Raw genomic sequence first — 13,486 nt, forward strand, 5'->3', positions numbered from 1 at the left:
ACAAACCAACAACCCTACCTCACACCACCCCTTCCCCTCTCCAAAGCTTCCAAAGGGTCATCTCTCTGCTACCAGACATTTTTCTTATTTCATTTTTTTCCCTAGCATGGCCCTTAACAGTTTGCCATTCACTCTCTTGGCCCCAAATCCCTCACCCACAGCCCCAGGTCAAGGCCGAGACTCTGAGCCGTCACCTGACTCCAAGGTCACTGGCAGTTGGGACACACCAGCATCTAAATGACCATGTTGTGGGGCACCTGGATGGTGCTGTCAGTTGAGATCTGACTCTTGATTTCCACTCAGGCCATGATCTCAGGGTTGTGGGATCAAGCCCCGTGTCAGGTTCTGCACACAGCACGGAGCCTGCTTGAGATTCTCTCCCTCTCCCTCTGCCCCTTCCCTGCTCGCATGCTCCCACTCTCTCTTTCTCAAATAAATAAATGAAATCTTTTTTTTTTTTTTAATAAAAAAATAAATGACCACGTTGCTCCCGGCTGCTGGTTCTCGGGGTAGATGCAGGCCGTGTCTGAGTTTCCTCCTGCTGCTGTAATAAACGACCACAGACTCGGAGGCTTAAACCAGCGTAAAATATATTCTCGCGCTCTGGAGGTCAGAAGTCCAAAAACCGGGCTACAAGTCAAGGTGTCAGCAGGGCTGTGCTCCTTCCGGAGGCTCCGTGAGACAATCCGTTCCTGGCCTCTCCCCGCGTCCAGAGGCTGCCTGCTGTTCTAGGCCCCACGCCCCTTCGTCATCCTCAAAGACAGCATTAGAGAGCGTCTCAGTCTGGCTCTGACCTCCTGCTTCCTCCTTTTAAGGACCCTCGTGAGGACTTTGATGCCCCCAGGATTATCCCGGCGAACTTCCCCATCTCAAGGTCGGCTGGCGGGCAGCCTCAATCCCAGCCAGCCACGGCCAGGATTAATCCCCCTTTGCGCTGTGACAATATATTCACTGTTGCTGGGGACCAGGACATGGGCCACTGTGGGAGACACCACTATGCTCCTGACCACAGGCTCCAAACGTCTAGGCTTCGAGGAAACTGCTCCCACGGCCGACCCCCGACAAAGCCTGAACTCCGAAAGCAATGGCGGGGTCCACGTGCCTCAGTCTCTGCACTCCTGCAGGGCCCGAGCGGGCACGCCCAGTTCTGTCACCTGCGCGGTGGAAACGTCCCCCAGCAGTGCCAAGTCTTGCTTTTGATGAAAATGTGAATCAGGCAGAGCCGTGTGGCTTATCAGTAGAGACCTCCCCCTCTAGGATGACCACCAGTGACTCCTCAATCGATATTCTTCGGCAAGGTTTCTTTCTTTTTTTGGACCAGTCACAGATGGCCCTCCGGGACATCTCACAGTCCAGCAAGATTGAGAACAGGAAAGCCACTCTGCGGAGACCTCCACTGATCCACTCAGGCACCCTAGGCCGAGAAGCATGTGGGCACCAACAAGCATATGACCTCTGCGAAGGCGGAAGGCTTTGCAAGGCACAGCTGACCTGCTCGGAGAAATGTCCAAATGATCAAGCCTTATTAGCCTTCACCAGGCAGCTGGAATCTGCCAGAAAAGGGGGCAGCGTGGTCAGCAGGGACCAGGAAGGCAGAGGCCACCAGTGTGCCCAGGATCAGAGCCACTTGGGAAATTCCAGGAGCCAGGGCACCCAAGGACCAGACAGTCCAGAGAGGACAAGACCAGTGCTACCCCCTAACAGTACAATGACATGAACAATGTGACCCATGAAAACACAGAAGACGACAGGGCGCAGAGTGAAATGGCTCTCTCTTGCTTGAAAGCCTTGTGTGTCTCTTGCCTGCCGGGACATCTGAAGACCATGCCGAGGCCCAGACAGGTTGTGCCAACATCACCCAGGACCCAGCAGTCGAGGTGGGTCTCTAACGCCCAGGGCCCAAGCCACGGTCCATCTCCCAGTCCAGGACCCTCCAGGCAGCTCCACCTCATCAGGCTCCACAACAGCCATCTAGATAGGTCCCATGTCCCCTCCCCAGATTCCCCGGATAACCCCCTCCCACTAACGTCCCCCACCTCCAGGGTAAAAACCACCCGCCCCCCCTTCTCAACGACAAACCACCAACCCTGCCCTCCACACCCACCCAGTCACCACCCAGATACCCTGGGGGCACTCTTCACAGCACAGGATGCACAGAGGGCTCAGGGGCACAGAGAGGGCAAGGAGAGCACAAAGGTCACACAGCAAACCTGCAGCACAATGCCCAGGGTGCACACCTGCTTCTGCTTTGGCACTCCCGCCAGGAGGATGGTGCCGGGAGGCGCTGCGGCAAGGGGGCAGTGGCCGGAGCCCAGGTACCATGAGATGCAGCTTCCTGCCCGCCGTGGCGCAGAGGCTGCTATTTATAGCCCAGACAGCAGGGTCAGCTTCCTGCACGGCACAGCCAGCCACAGCCCAGGAGACAGCAAGGGTGACCCCCAAGGGGGACAGGCTGGGCTGGGGCAGAGAGTGGGCAGAGGCACGCAGGGCTAGACACACGGTGCCCCCAGGCCACCCCCCGCCCCACACCCACAATCCAAGGGCAAGGGAGAGCCAAGGAAAGGCCAGACCCTGCCTGTGACAACATCCCACCGCAGAAGGCACTTATGAGCCAGGTGCCCTGAGCGTGCATGGCGGACACCTGCGTGCCTTGGTTTCCCTATCAGGAAGCAGGGCAAAGAACAGTTCTGGCCACAGGGGAGTTACCATAAAACAGGTGCTCAGGGAGCTTGTCCGGCTTCCCAGCCAGCTCAGGACCCTTTCCAAAGCACCCCGTCCCCACCTAACCCTGCCCAGAGACCAGACAGAGAGGGTAAGGTGGGAGCTGGCGTGTCCACCTATCTAGAGCATGTCGTCAGAGGTCACCCCAAACACCCTAATCCACTCCGCTCCCCCATGAGGCAGGGCATGCAGCTTTCCCCATTTTACAGATGCAGAAATTGAGGCACCAAGTGACAGAACTCTGTCCAACAAAGGAAGGTGTCCTCAGGCCCCGGGTTTCTTGGAGTTAACGAGTCTCTCTCCTCGCCCAGCAGACAGAAGACCTGAATCCCTCCAGAGGCTGCCTGAGCCTAGTCTGGGCTCCCCGGAGAGCTGCCCTGTGGGGGTCAGGGAGCACAGGCCAGAAAGGAGTCACCTCAGGCCACGGTAGCACCCAGAGGTCACCTGTCTGTGCAACACAGGCTTTAAGTCCCCAGGCACCTGGGGTCATCTGGCTTTGAGGTCCCAACCTTCCTCCAAAACCACAGCAAAGGGAACATTCTGCAACCACTACCAACAGCAAACGCTCCGACCCACGTCGAGGCCTGCCCTGTGCCCCCTCGCGCAGGACCTCGCTCAACCCCTCAGCACCTTTCCCAGACAAGTAAGCTGACTGTGCCCATTTTATGGAGGGGAAACTGAGGCTTGTTGCCTTGTTATCCCAAAGCCCGGGCGCTCAGCTCTGTGGGTGTCAGCAGGGTGGCTCCTTCCAGAGACTCCGTGGGGGGGAGGGGAACGTCTTCTCCGTGGATCTCCGTGGACTTGGGGCCCACCCTCCTCCAGCAGGGCCCCATCCCAGGTACAAGTGCAACAACTCTATCTCCAGGTAAGGTCCCACTCTGAACTTCTGGGGGAACATGAATTTGGGGGGCACTATTCGACCCGGTACTATGGCCTAGATGGGTGCAGGGAGCAGAGGTGGCGGAAAGTGAAAATGCCTAAAACTATTCAGGAGGGTAGAGGGGAGCGGGGGGGGCGGTTGTGAGAGTGGGGCACCCACCCCCTGCTTACGGTCCCCACCTCCCCAGCCAGTTCAACTGGTCATGGCAGCTAGCCACGAGTCACCACCACACCCAGTGCCCACCAGAAGCCTATCCCGTGAGCCTGGCCCGAGCCCCTAGGACACTGGAGGGGGGGCCCTGATGCCTGCTGAGCCCCGCTCCTGGCTCGGTGGCCTGCCAGTCAAGCTGAGCCAAGCCCTGGGGCGGCGCGTCCCCGGCTCCCCACCAGCTCCCCACCCCGGCCCAGCAGCCTTGCCTCGTTAGCCTAACGAGCAGGGCCCTGGTGCCAGGCGGTTGCCATGGCCACAGAGACACCACCGCGGCCCCGGGCGATGCTCCCGGAGGGTCTGCGGCGGGCACTGGAGTTCAGCGTGAGGACAAGCAGGGGCCTCCGGGGCAACCCCTCCCCGTGGGGTCGGGCTGGGCCACCTCCGGGCCCTCCGGGCCAGCCTCCAGGCCTCCTGACTGACAGCATCTCCCAGAGAGGCTCCCTAGGCCACAAAGAAAATTCCAGCCCTCCCCCCAACCACCGCCCTGCCTGGCCAGAGCCCCTCCACCAGCCACCAGCATAGCACAGAGGGATTGCAGGGGGCCTGTCTGGGGGAGGTCAGAGGTCGGCAGGCGCTGGGGGCAGACAGGCCTCCAAGGCAGTGAGAAGTTGTGGGAAGCCCTTCAGGGCTCTGAGTAAGGTCGAGGCACAGCACCCCTGGGGCCCCGCCACACAGGATGTCGGTGGGGAGATGGGGGAGGGGGTTGCTGCAAGCAGGGGGGCAACCACACCAGAGGGCAGCGTGGGCCACCCGGGGGTCTCTGGCCCGTGCGCGACACGCCAGAAGGAAGACCAGGACAAGCATCTGATGTGAGGAAGGACTTGGGTCCAGTTGGGGACAGCATGGGCCTGAGGGCCGAGGGGCATCCGTAAGCCACCAGCAGTAGACCCTGGCACCCAGTTGCCTGGGCTCCCTGGGTGCTTGAGCCATGGAGAGGAGGAGGAGGGCAGTCCCAGGCTGCAGGAACGCCTCGGCCTCGGATGGCCCCTCAGCCCCCTCGGCTTTACCACGACCCATGAGGATGTGTGTCATTCATCACCCCATTTCACTGGTGGGTAAACTGAGGAGCCACGCACAGAGGCTCCGCTACTCATCCAGGTCACGTCACACAGCCAGCAAGAGGCAGACCCGGGACTCAGAGCTGCGGGCCAACCCCGGGAGACAAGCGGTAGACAGCCTCAGCCACCAGGCCGGAGGACGGATTGACACCCAAGAGCCTCCCAGCCTCCCAGCCCCCCGGCCCAGTGCACAAGCTCGCACTGGCAGCATGTGCACGCGTACACACACACACACACACACAGGCAAGCCGGCCGGCCAGTCTCATCTAATCCCACTTCCTACAACCCACCCTATAGAGCACTTTCCCCCACTTCCTTCCCCAGCTCCGAGAAATTCCCCAGGGTCAGCCGGAGGGAGCAGAAGCATTTGAAATCATCAGCAGAGCAAGGAGGCCAGAAGAGATGGCCCAGGGCTCCTCACTGTGGACAGGCCCACAGGACTGCCTCCCCAAAATTCCGAGATCCCTGGGCCGTAGGGCCCCAGACAGGGAAGAGACAGAAGCGACACCTGACGCCAGGGGTGGTGAGCGTGACACCTGTTCCACTCCAGGGCTTTCCCCCAGGGCCCTCCAGTGGGGACATCTTCCACATTTCAAGTTACTCACTGTCATCTTCCCAAATCCAGTCCAACACGCACATGTAAAGATCCTGCTTATCGCCCAGGGTCTGACCTTGGTTAAAACCCTCCACAGGGCCAGGCCTTGGTTTCCTCCTGGGATCATCTGTCAGGAGACTCTGGGTGTAACCTCCCCGGGTGGGGTGACCCAGCACCCTATAGGCACCCACGGGACACAAGCATGGAAACACCTTACAAAGCGTTTTCCTTTTCTTTACTCATGTCTGCTCCAGGGTGCCCCTCCAGAGATGAGACAACTTTCAGGAATGCGTATGGTAAGATACTATCAGAGAGCGAAGTCAGGGCAAAGAGAAAAACTGGGGACAAAGTATTGTAAAGTCAGGATGAAGCGGGTAAAACAGAAACACAGACCAAAAAGACCAGACCAGACTGCTGAACGCAGGCTGCACATCTGGCTCCGAGTTTCCTGACGGCCCAAGCAAAGAGGGAACAAGACGGGTAGGAAGCGGCTTGCCCAAAATGGTGAACACCCCATAGCACTGGCCAGAAGCAGTTTCAGCGACCACGTAGCGCCACACAGCAGAGAAATCAGTCCAGACTGCCTGCTGCCTCAACGTCCCCCCTTTGCCCACTGAATCCTATAACAGTCAGCTGTAACCAGGAGCATCAGCTACACTCGGCAAGAACAGTTAGCCAGGCCAACAGGAGGGACTTTAAAGGCCCGCTCGGTATGACTCTTCAACTCACAATCCTCTCTGGGCCCCCAGTTTCTTCAACAGCAAGAACCCCAGGAGATCATGCTGAAGTCAGAAAGAACGAGGTGGGCTGGCAATAAAGACGTTAGGCCTTGCAGGCCTTCGGGCCTCCATCACAACCCCACAATTTTTCATCTATACCTTGAAAACAGACTCAGGCAACACATTCACGCATAGGCATAGCTGTGTTCCAATAAAGCTTTATTACAGACACTGAAATCTAAATTTCATTCAATTTCGCAGATCACAAAATATTATTTGTGGTTTTTTTTTTTCAGCCATTAAAAAATGCAAAAACCACTCTTAGCCTGCGCACCACAGAAAAACAGGAGGTAGGGGCCTCAGGAGTGGCTCAGTCTGTTGAGCTTCTGACTCTTGATTTTGGCTCAGGTCACGATCCCAGGGTCATGAGATCAAGCCCCGCATCAGGCTCTGCACTGGGCATGGAGCCTGCTTAAGATTCTCCCTCACTCTCTGCCCCTCCCACATCCCAAAAAATAACGGGAGGTGGGCTGGTGTCGGCCTGTGGGCAGAAGTTTGCTGACAGCTGCTCTATGTGTTCCAGAATGAGCTCCAAGATACATTTTATTTTAGGGGACGAAAGCGAGACGTAAATAAGGTGTGATATTATTTGTGTCCATCTAAGGCAGGCAGAGGCCCAGAGTTTCTCGGAGGGGAAACTTTACCTGTGCATGTCTGCCTCTGGGGACAGAGAGTGGAGGGCAGAAACCAGACGACTTCCCTGGACACCTTTGTGAGCTGCTTGATCTTCCTAACAGACCCGTGCATTTTCTCTCACAAGTTAGTTTTTATAAAGCCCCAAACAAGCAGCAGAGAGTTCTGAGTACATTACTTTTTAGTTTCTTCTATTTTTCAAATGACAATAGACAGCAACATTATGTCCCCCCACAACAACAAAAAATATTAATCTAGTTATTACATAATGCATTAATTATGTAGCAGAAAAAACTATGGAACACTTATGGGCAGCAGGCCTTCCTACGTATGTGCACTCATGAAAACAAACAAGGGGGCTTTGCAGATGATCCCCTCTGTGAGCCCAGCCAGGTTGGAGGTCCAGGCCCCAGAGCTCAGCCCTCAGGAGCGAGGGCTGCCCTCTCTTTGCAGGGACGCAAGTGGGGAAGTCTGGGCACAGAGCTCCCAGCCTCGGGGACACTCGGGCCTACTGCCTATAGGGCCAAGAAGAGAAGGCTCAGCCAGTGGTCTGAAAACATGTTTGGGTCCGAGTCCACAGAGAAGGCAAGGCTTTAAAACCATGCCGCCCAAAGGGGACAGTGGCCACAGGCCACAGGGGGCTATTTAAACATATTAAAATAAACTAAAAAATGGAATTCTTTTTTTTTTTTAAAGATTTTATTTATTTATTTATTTGACAGACAGAGATCACAAGTAGGCAGAGAGGCAGGCAGAGAGAGAGGAGGAAGCAGGCTCCCCACTGAGCAGAAAGCCCGATGCAGGGCTCGATCCCAAGACCCCGAGATCATGACCTAAGCTGAAGGCAGAGGCTCAACACACTGAGCCACCCAGGTGCCCCCAAAAATGGAATTCTGTTCCTTGGCTGCAGTCACTTCAAGTGCCCAGGGCCACGTGCAGCCATGGTGCTAGACAGGATAGATCTAGAATGTTCCCCCCCGCAGTCCCCCACATCGCAGAAAGGTCGACTGCACAGAGCAGCCCCAGAGGCTGGTTGGGACAGGAAGGGGACAGTAAGATTAGGAGCATGGGCAAGAGAAGGACAGAGGGCAGAGGAGCCTGGTTGGCACTAGGGTCAGCCTGGGGCTGTGGGGCGGGTGGGGTGGGGGGAGGCTCCAAGATAGGACAGTGCCATGCTGGCACTGGGTAGAGACAAGACACACGAAAAAGGAAAAAAATCCATGCTAAGAGCCAAGCCCAGCTCCCATGCACAGACTCGGACTCCCTCCCTCCAGACCCGAGCTGTCTGATCAGGCAGCCATTAGCCACAGCCACATGTGGCTGTTTAAATTTAAGTTAATTAAAATGAAATAAAATAACCAGTTCAGTCACGCTAGCCACATTTCAGGAGCTCAACAGCCCCCCCGTGCTGGCTGGCCACAGGCAGCACGGGCGCGCACCACTTGTCCCCCACGACCGGAAGCTGACCACACACCGCTGGTCCACACTGTCCTCAGAGGTGGGCACGACTACCTACCTAAAGATAAGGAAACCGAGGCTCGAAGGTCAGAGACTGCTTGAGTCATTAGCTAGAGGCAGGATTTGAACCCAGGTCTGGCTTCAAAGAAACCCTTTCTGGAACCTGCACCCAGGTGAAGGGGAAGCCTGGCCCTCCGCTAGGAGATCCCCTCTGTCCCCAGTGTCACCCCTTTCCCGACTCTCCATGCTGCCCAAACCCTCCAAGTCCGCCAGACCCATGTCATCAAAACCTCAGCCTCCAGGGACAGAGGGAGGGGGCGGAACATATCTGTCAATCACACCAACCAGCCAATAGGAAAGGAGCCTTCTCTCTGGAAGGCAAAAAGGCCAGGCCACCAGGGCTCTGGTGTAGGGACCCCAAGACCCTGCTCTGTTACAGCATCCTCCTTCTAAGCAGCCCTGTAGACAGAGGAAACATGGAACCAGCCCATCAACGACAGCCCAGTACCCCACAGATCTCTGGTAGAATGCTTCTACAGCAAAGCATTGACGATCCAACGGGGTAAGCCAAAATAGTAAACAGCACCTCTGGCGACACACATCCGGTCCTCACAGCAATAAAGACACCATCCCCATCTTACAGATAAGCAGACTGAGGCTCAGAGACGTTAAGCCGCTTGCCAGAGTCAATAACAATTGAAAGCTGCCCAGACAAACTCCAAACCCAGTGCTCACACTTTCTGCCCCGTAATCCTCTCCACGGACCCACCAGCCGTGAGCCACGCGCCCATCTTACAGACCGGGGCACCCAAACTCTGAGAAGCAGGGGCCAGCCCCTGGGCGCACCACGTGTCCATGGCTAAGTCAGGACACGAATGCTTCAGAACCTGATCCAATGAGGATCAGGGACTAAACACTCCTGGTCTGTCCTCTACTTTGTGTTGAGGATGATTCTTTACGGTTCTAGGAAATCAAAGAGCCTCTCTCCAGGGCGCCTAGTCTGAGCCCAGCGAGAAGAGTAACCGTGATGATTTTGATCACTGTCAGCAAAAGCCACACTACTGCGGGACCTTGGGCTGGCCTGGTCCCAGGACCCTCATCTGTAAAATGGAAAAAAGCTGCCTTCCTCCTTGGGACCTCTCAAGGTCTCCTGCTACAGAAACGTCCCAGGGCTGTCCAGACCAGCCCAGCCCCCTGTGCAGGAAACTCCAGGCCGCGACACTCCTCAGATGCCACTTTCTGGAGCCCCGTTATCTGCCCTGCTAAATAATTCAAAACCATGTTTTCATTTCAAAATAAACACAGCCGACAGAGCGAATGCCAAATTTGCATGAATGTTTAAGATAAAATGAGACTTCAAAGAAACCCTAGGCCTCCCGCAGGCACTTTCCTCCTCCCCAAATCCCGGGGAGAACAGGTTCTCAGTCTCCTGCCCCCTGGGGCAAAGATCTGTAGGTGCGGCTCCAATAAGAAACATAATTTCTTTCTTCCTAACCTGTGCAGCTGCAGATGGAGAGACACCAGCAAGACCAGAAACCACCAATTCCAGGTCTTCGTCCTCCTTCCAACATCCAAAGTATGTGACCTTGGGCAAGTCACTAAACTTCTCTGTGCCTCCATTTCACCATCTATAAAATGGAATCATGAGAGCAAGGACCTCACAGCGTGGTACCAAGAGTGAGTGAGTGGATTCCTGGTGAGGGCACAGCCTGACACACAGTGAGAGTGCATGACATGTGTTGGGGGGGGGCCCTGTACAGTATCCCTTCCCAACTCCCAAGGATCCTCAAAGAATGCCGCTGACCCTTCCCAAGCATCATGTCCCTGGGGACCCCACATACCCACCCACGGGACAAGGCCTTCTAAGATGACAGCCTGGCCCGGCCCTGGGCCCCTAGCCCTCCCCAGACCCCTCCTGACACCCTCCCCCAGGGGGCCTGGAGCAGGAATTACCAGCTCCCACAAGCTGTTCCCTCAGAGGTATCACCTGGGGAGGCTGCTGTTGGCATCTGACACATGAAAAGGAAACAGAGAAGAGAAAAACAGACACAAATAAAAGCTCTCAACCCTCTGTTGTCAGAGGCAGAGTGCCGTGGGGGGGCTTCGCTGGAAGAGCTGTGGGAGGGAAGGGCTGAGCTCTCCTGCCTGGGCCGCTTCTGCTTCTCCTGGACAGGAGCTCCTCAGGCTGGGTTCTCTGTAGGTGGACCCCAGCCCCAATCTCACAACCTCACCCAACAGGCCTCAGGCGGGGGTTGGGAACAGAGAACACCTCACAGTGGGGCAGGGGGGTGGAGGGGAGAGGGGGGAGGCGTCCAGGCCAAGCAGCCTGCACACGCAGCCTGAATGGCAAGGCGCTGGGGGCCCGGACTCCTGGGGTGGTATTCCAATGTGGGGGCAGGGGTGAGTGCCCCCACCCACAGAGCCCCCGCCACCTTGCCCGGAGAACAATCCTTGCCCTCCTAGGGTCGCAGCAAGATGCGTATTTGCAGAGCTCCCAGAAATCTTTAGGAGGTGGTATAAGTATTATTAATTGGGGGAAAAGAACGGATTATGCCAAATAAATCCTTCCCACGTAGCCGAACCCTCGCCCAGGGAGGGGGAGATGCGCGCAGCCCCACGAGGGGTCTCCATCCCTCACCGGGACCTGACAGCCACATTACCATTTACATGGATTTATCAATAGTATTGATCCCGGAGCAAGCATAAATAGCTCAGTGGGAAGAGGCCAGGGCTGGGGCCCGCTCAGCTCCCGCCCCCACGTCTGGGCACCGCAGACTCCCCGGGCACCCGGCGGCGGCGGCGGCGGCGGCGGCGGCGGTAAATTTCCAAGCAGGGACAAGGCGGCGGCGGGGAAGCCAGACAGCGCCCGGGATGCCCTCACCGCTCCGCGCCTGCTCCAGGACCTGCGCGCACCCCTCCGCCAGGCTCGGTCTGTGCATCTGCTCAATGGGCTGAAGGCACCACCTACCCGGCTCCATCCGCAACCGGGAAAAGCTGAGTGGGGCCGGGGTGGGGAGGGGGGAGAAGAAAGCGTCCTTCCTCCACTAGATCCCCCACTCCCCAGCAAAAGGCAAGTCGGCCCCGTCTCTCAAGATTTCCAGTTTGTTGATTAAAGTCCAAGTTCTAGAACCTAGTAATAGTAATAATAATAACAAAGTGGTCATAGTAACATTCACACAAATATGTTCTAGGGATTACCACTCTCGGTTCTCACAACAACCCTAGGAACTCGGGAATATGGTTACCCACTTTGCAGCTGAGAAGCCTAAGGCATAGAGAGGTTAAGTAATTTGTCCAGGGTCACGCTGCCAAGAAAGTGACAAAAGAAAGATTCGAACCCAGGGAGTTGAGTTGCAGAGTAGGCAGTGAAAGGCTCGGCTATCCAGGCTCACATCTCTTCCTTTCTCTGATTGCTTCCCCCCCCACACACACATCCCCAAAAAAAAAAAAAAAAAAAAAAAAGGCCACCCACGACGAGGCACACAACAATGCCCTGGGACGCCCTCCCAACTCACGCCTGGCCCTGAGAGCCCCTTGTATCAAAGCAGCCGCGAGGACCCAGATCTCGTTTTTAAAAAAAGGGCAAAGTCAAGGCCACCGATAACACATCCCAACGTGTGGAAAACTCCCCCAACCAGCCCACAGGGATCCTCTCCCCTTCCCACCTACCCCCCCTCCCTCACACATCCTTCCTCCAAATCTGCAAAAGGGGGAAAAAAAATAATCATAATAAAACCAGTTCTCACCAACGGGGGGGGGGGGGGAGGAGGAGGGGGAGGAAGGGAGGAGGCTGAGCCGACAGAACAGATCCGCCTCCGCTCCCTGCACCAGACCCTCGCAGAGCCGAGCCCGAGCGCGCGACAGGCGGCGGGAGGACACTAGCTTCCAAAAAAATAAACCTACAATGTAAAAATAACGCCGGGCGCCCCACGCTAATTGGGCCCGGGCGACGGCAGCTCACAGGTACAGCATGTCTCTCCCTCCTCCCGCCCGCCTTGCCCTCTCTCCCTCCCTCAGGCTTTTTTCTGCAAGCGCCTGGGGTGAGGAAGGCGCGCCCCACGATGCCCCCCACTGCAGGTCTCCGGGGAGGCTCCCCCAGCACTAGGGCCTGGGGCCTCCGGGTCCAGCCCAAGAGGGATCAGCTCTGAATTCCAACTTCCCAAACTAGTGGCATCCCAAGTATCCGCACAGCCCAGGGGAGGGACCAGGAGGCGGCCCAATGAGGCGTCACCAGCCCCGGGAGGCAGGCCCAGACAGCAGGAACACCAGCCCGCGGGGGAGGGGGGAACGAGGGGCGCCTCTCCCGAGGGGACCCCCCACCCAGTGCCCTCTGCTCCCTCGCTCAGGAGCTGCCCCCGCCAGCCCCCGCCCCTAGCTGGCCGGAACCCGCCATGCGCCCTTCCAGAGCGGCCAGGCCGGGGAGCACGGGGTGCCATCTCCAGGGGCTCCCCAAGCCCGCGCTGCCTACTGGAAAATAGACGCAGTGTCACCCCCAAGCCTGGGTCTACTTGGGGAGGAGGGAGGCGCACGGCGGCCATGCCCACAGGGCCGGGGCACACGGTGGGGGGGCTGCCCGGCGCAATTCCAGGGCGTCCCCCCGCCGGTCCACCCCCACGCCACTTCCCTCCTTCCCGCCCCCTCGCAGGGCAGCTGGAGTTCCCCTAAGTTCCCCAGCGCCCCCACGCACGCGGGCCGCAGTGTCTATGGGGCGCCTCGCTCCCTAGCAGGCCACCCCCCGAGAGCGCAAACTCAGGAGTGCAGGGGCCCCGCCAACTCCGCCGCGTGCGCCGCCCGATCTTCCCCTGATCCCCCGGAAGCGCGCCCCGCGCCTCCCCCCGGCCCTCTGCGGGGACCCCCGGCCCCAACTCACCTCGCTGAGGTGGCGGCGGCGGCGCCCGGGCTCGGGGCGCGCTCGGGCCGCTGGGGCGCTCAGGCAAGTGGCGGTGCCGAACGGGCTGGGGGCGCGCAGCAGGCCCGGCCTCCAGCCGGGGCGCGATCCTCCCGCCGCCGCCTCCTAGGGCGCCTGCCCAGGGTCCCCGGCCCGCAACTTGGAGCGCATCGCGCGGCGCAGGGCGCGGGTGCACGGCTCGGGCGGGGCGCGGGCGGACGCTGGGCTCCGGTGCGGCCCGGCCTGCCCGCGGCTCCGCTCCCG

The 13,486-nt window shown here is 58.2% G+C and overlaps 1 protein-coding gene across 1 annotated transcript in view; it reads right to left on the reverse strand.

Moving 5' to 3' along the window:
• The window catches only part of NCOR2 (nuclear receptor corepressor 2), a 207,171-nt gene extending 193,725 nt beyond the window's left edge, over nt 1-13,446 (reverse strand). Inside the window, exon 1 of the mRNA XM_032876473.1 lies at nt 13,205-13,446. The gene's annotated coding sequence lies outside the window, so the exon portion shown is untranslated. The remainder of the gene's footprint in view (nt 1-13,204) is intronic.
• Nucleotides 13,447-13,486: the final 40 nt, after the last annotated feature.

Source organism: Lontra canadensis, unplaced genomic scaffold, assembly GCF_010015895.1.
Source record: "Lontra canadensis isolate GAN:19392208 unplaced genomic scaffold, GSC_riverotter_1.0 scaffold58, whole genome shotgun sequence".
Lineage (NCBI taxonomy): Eukaryota > Metazoa > Chordata > Mammalia > Carnivora > Mustelidae > Lontra > Lontra canadensis.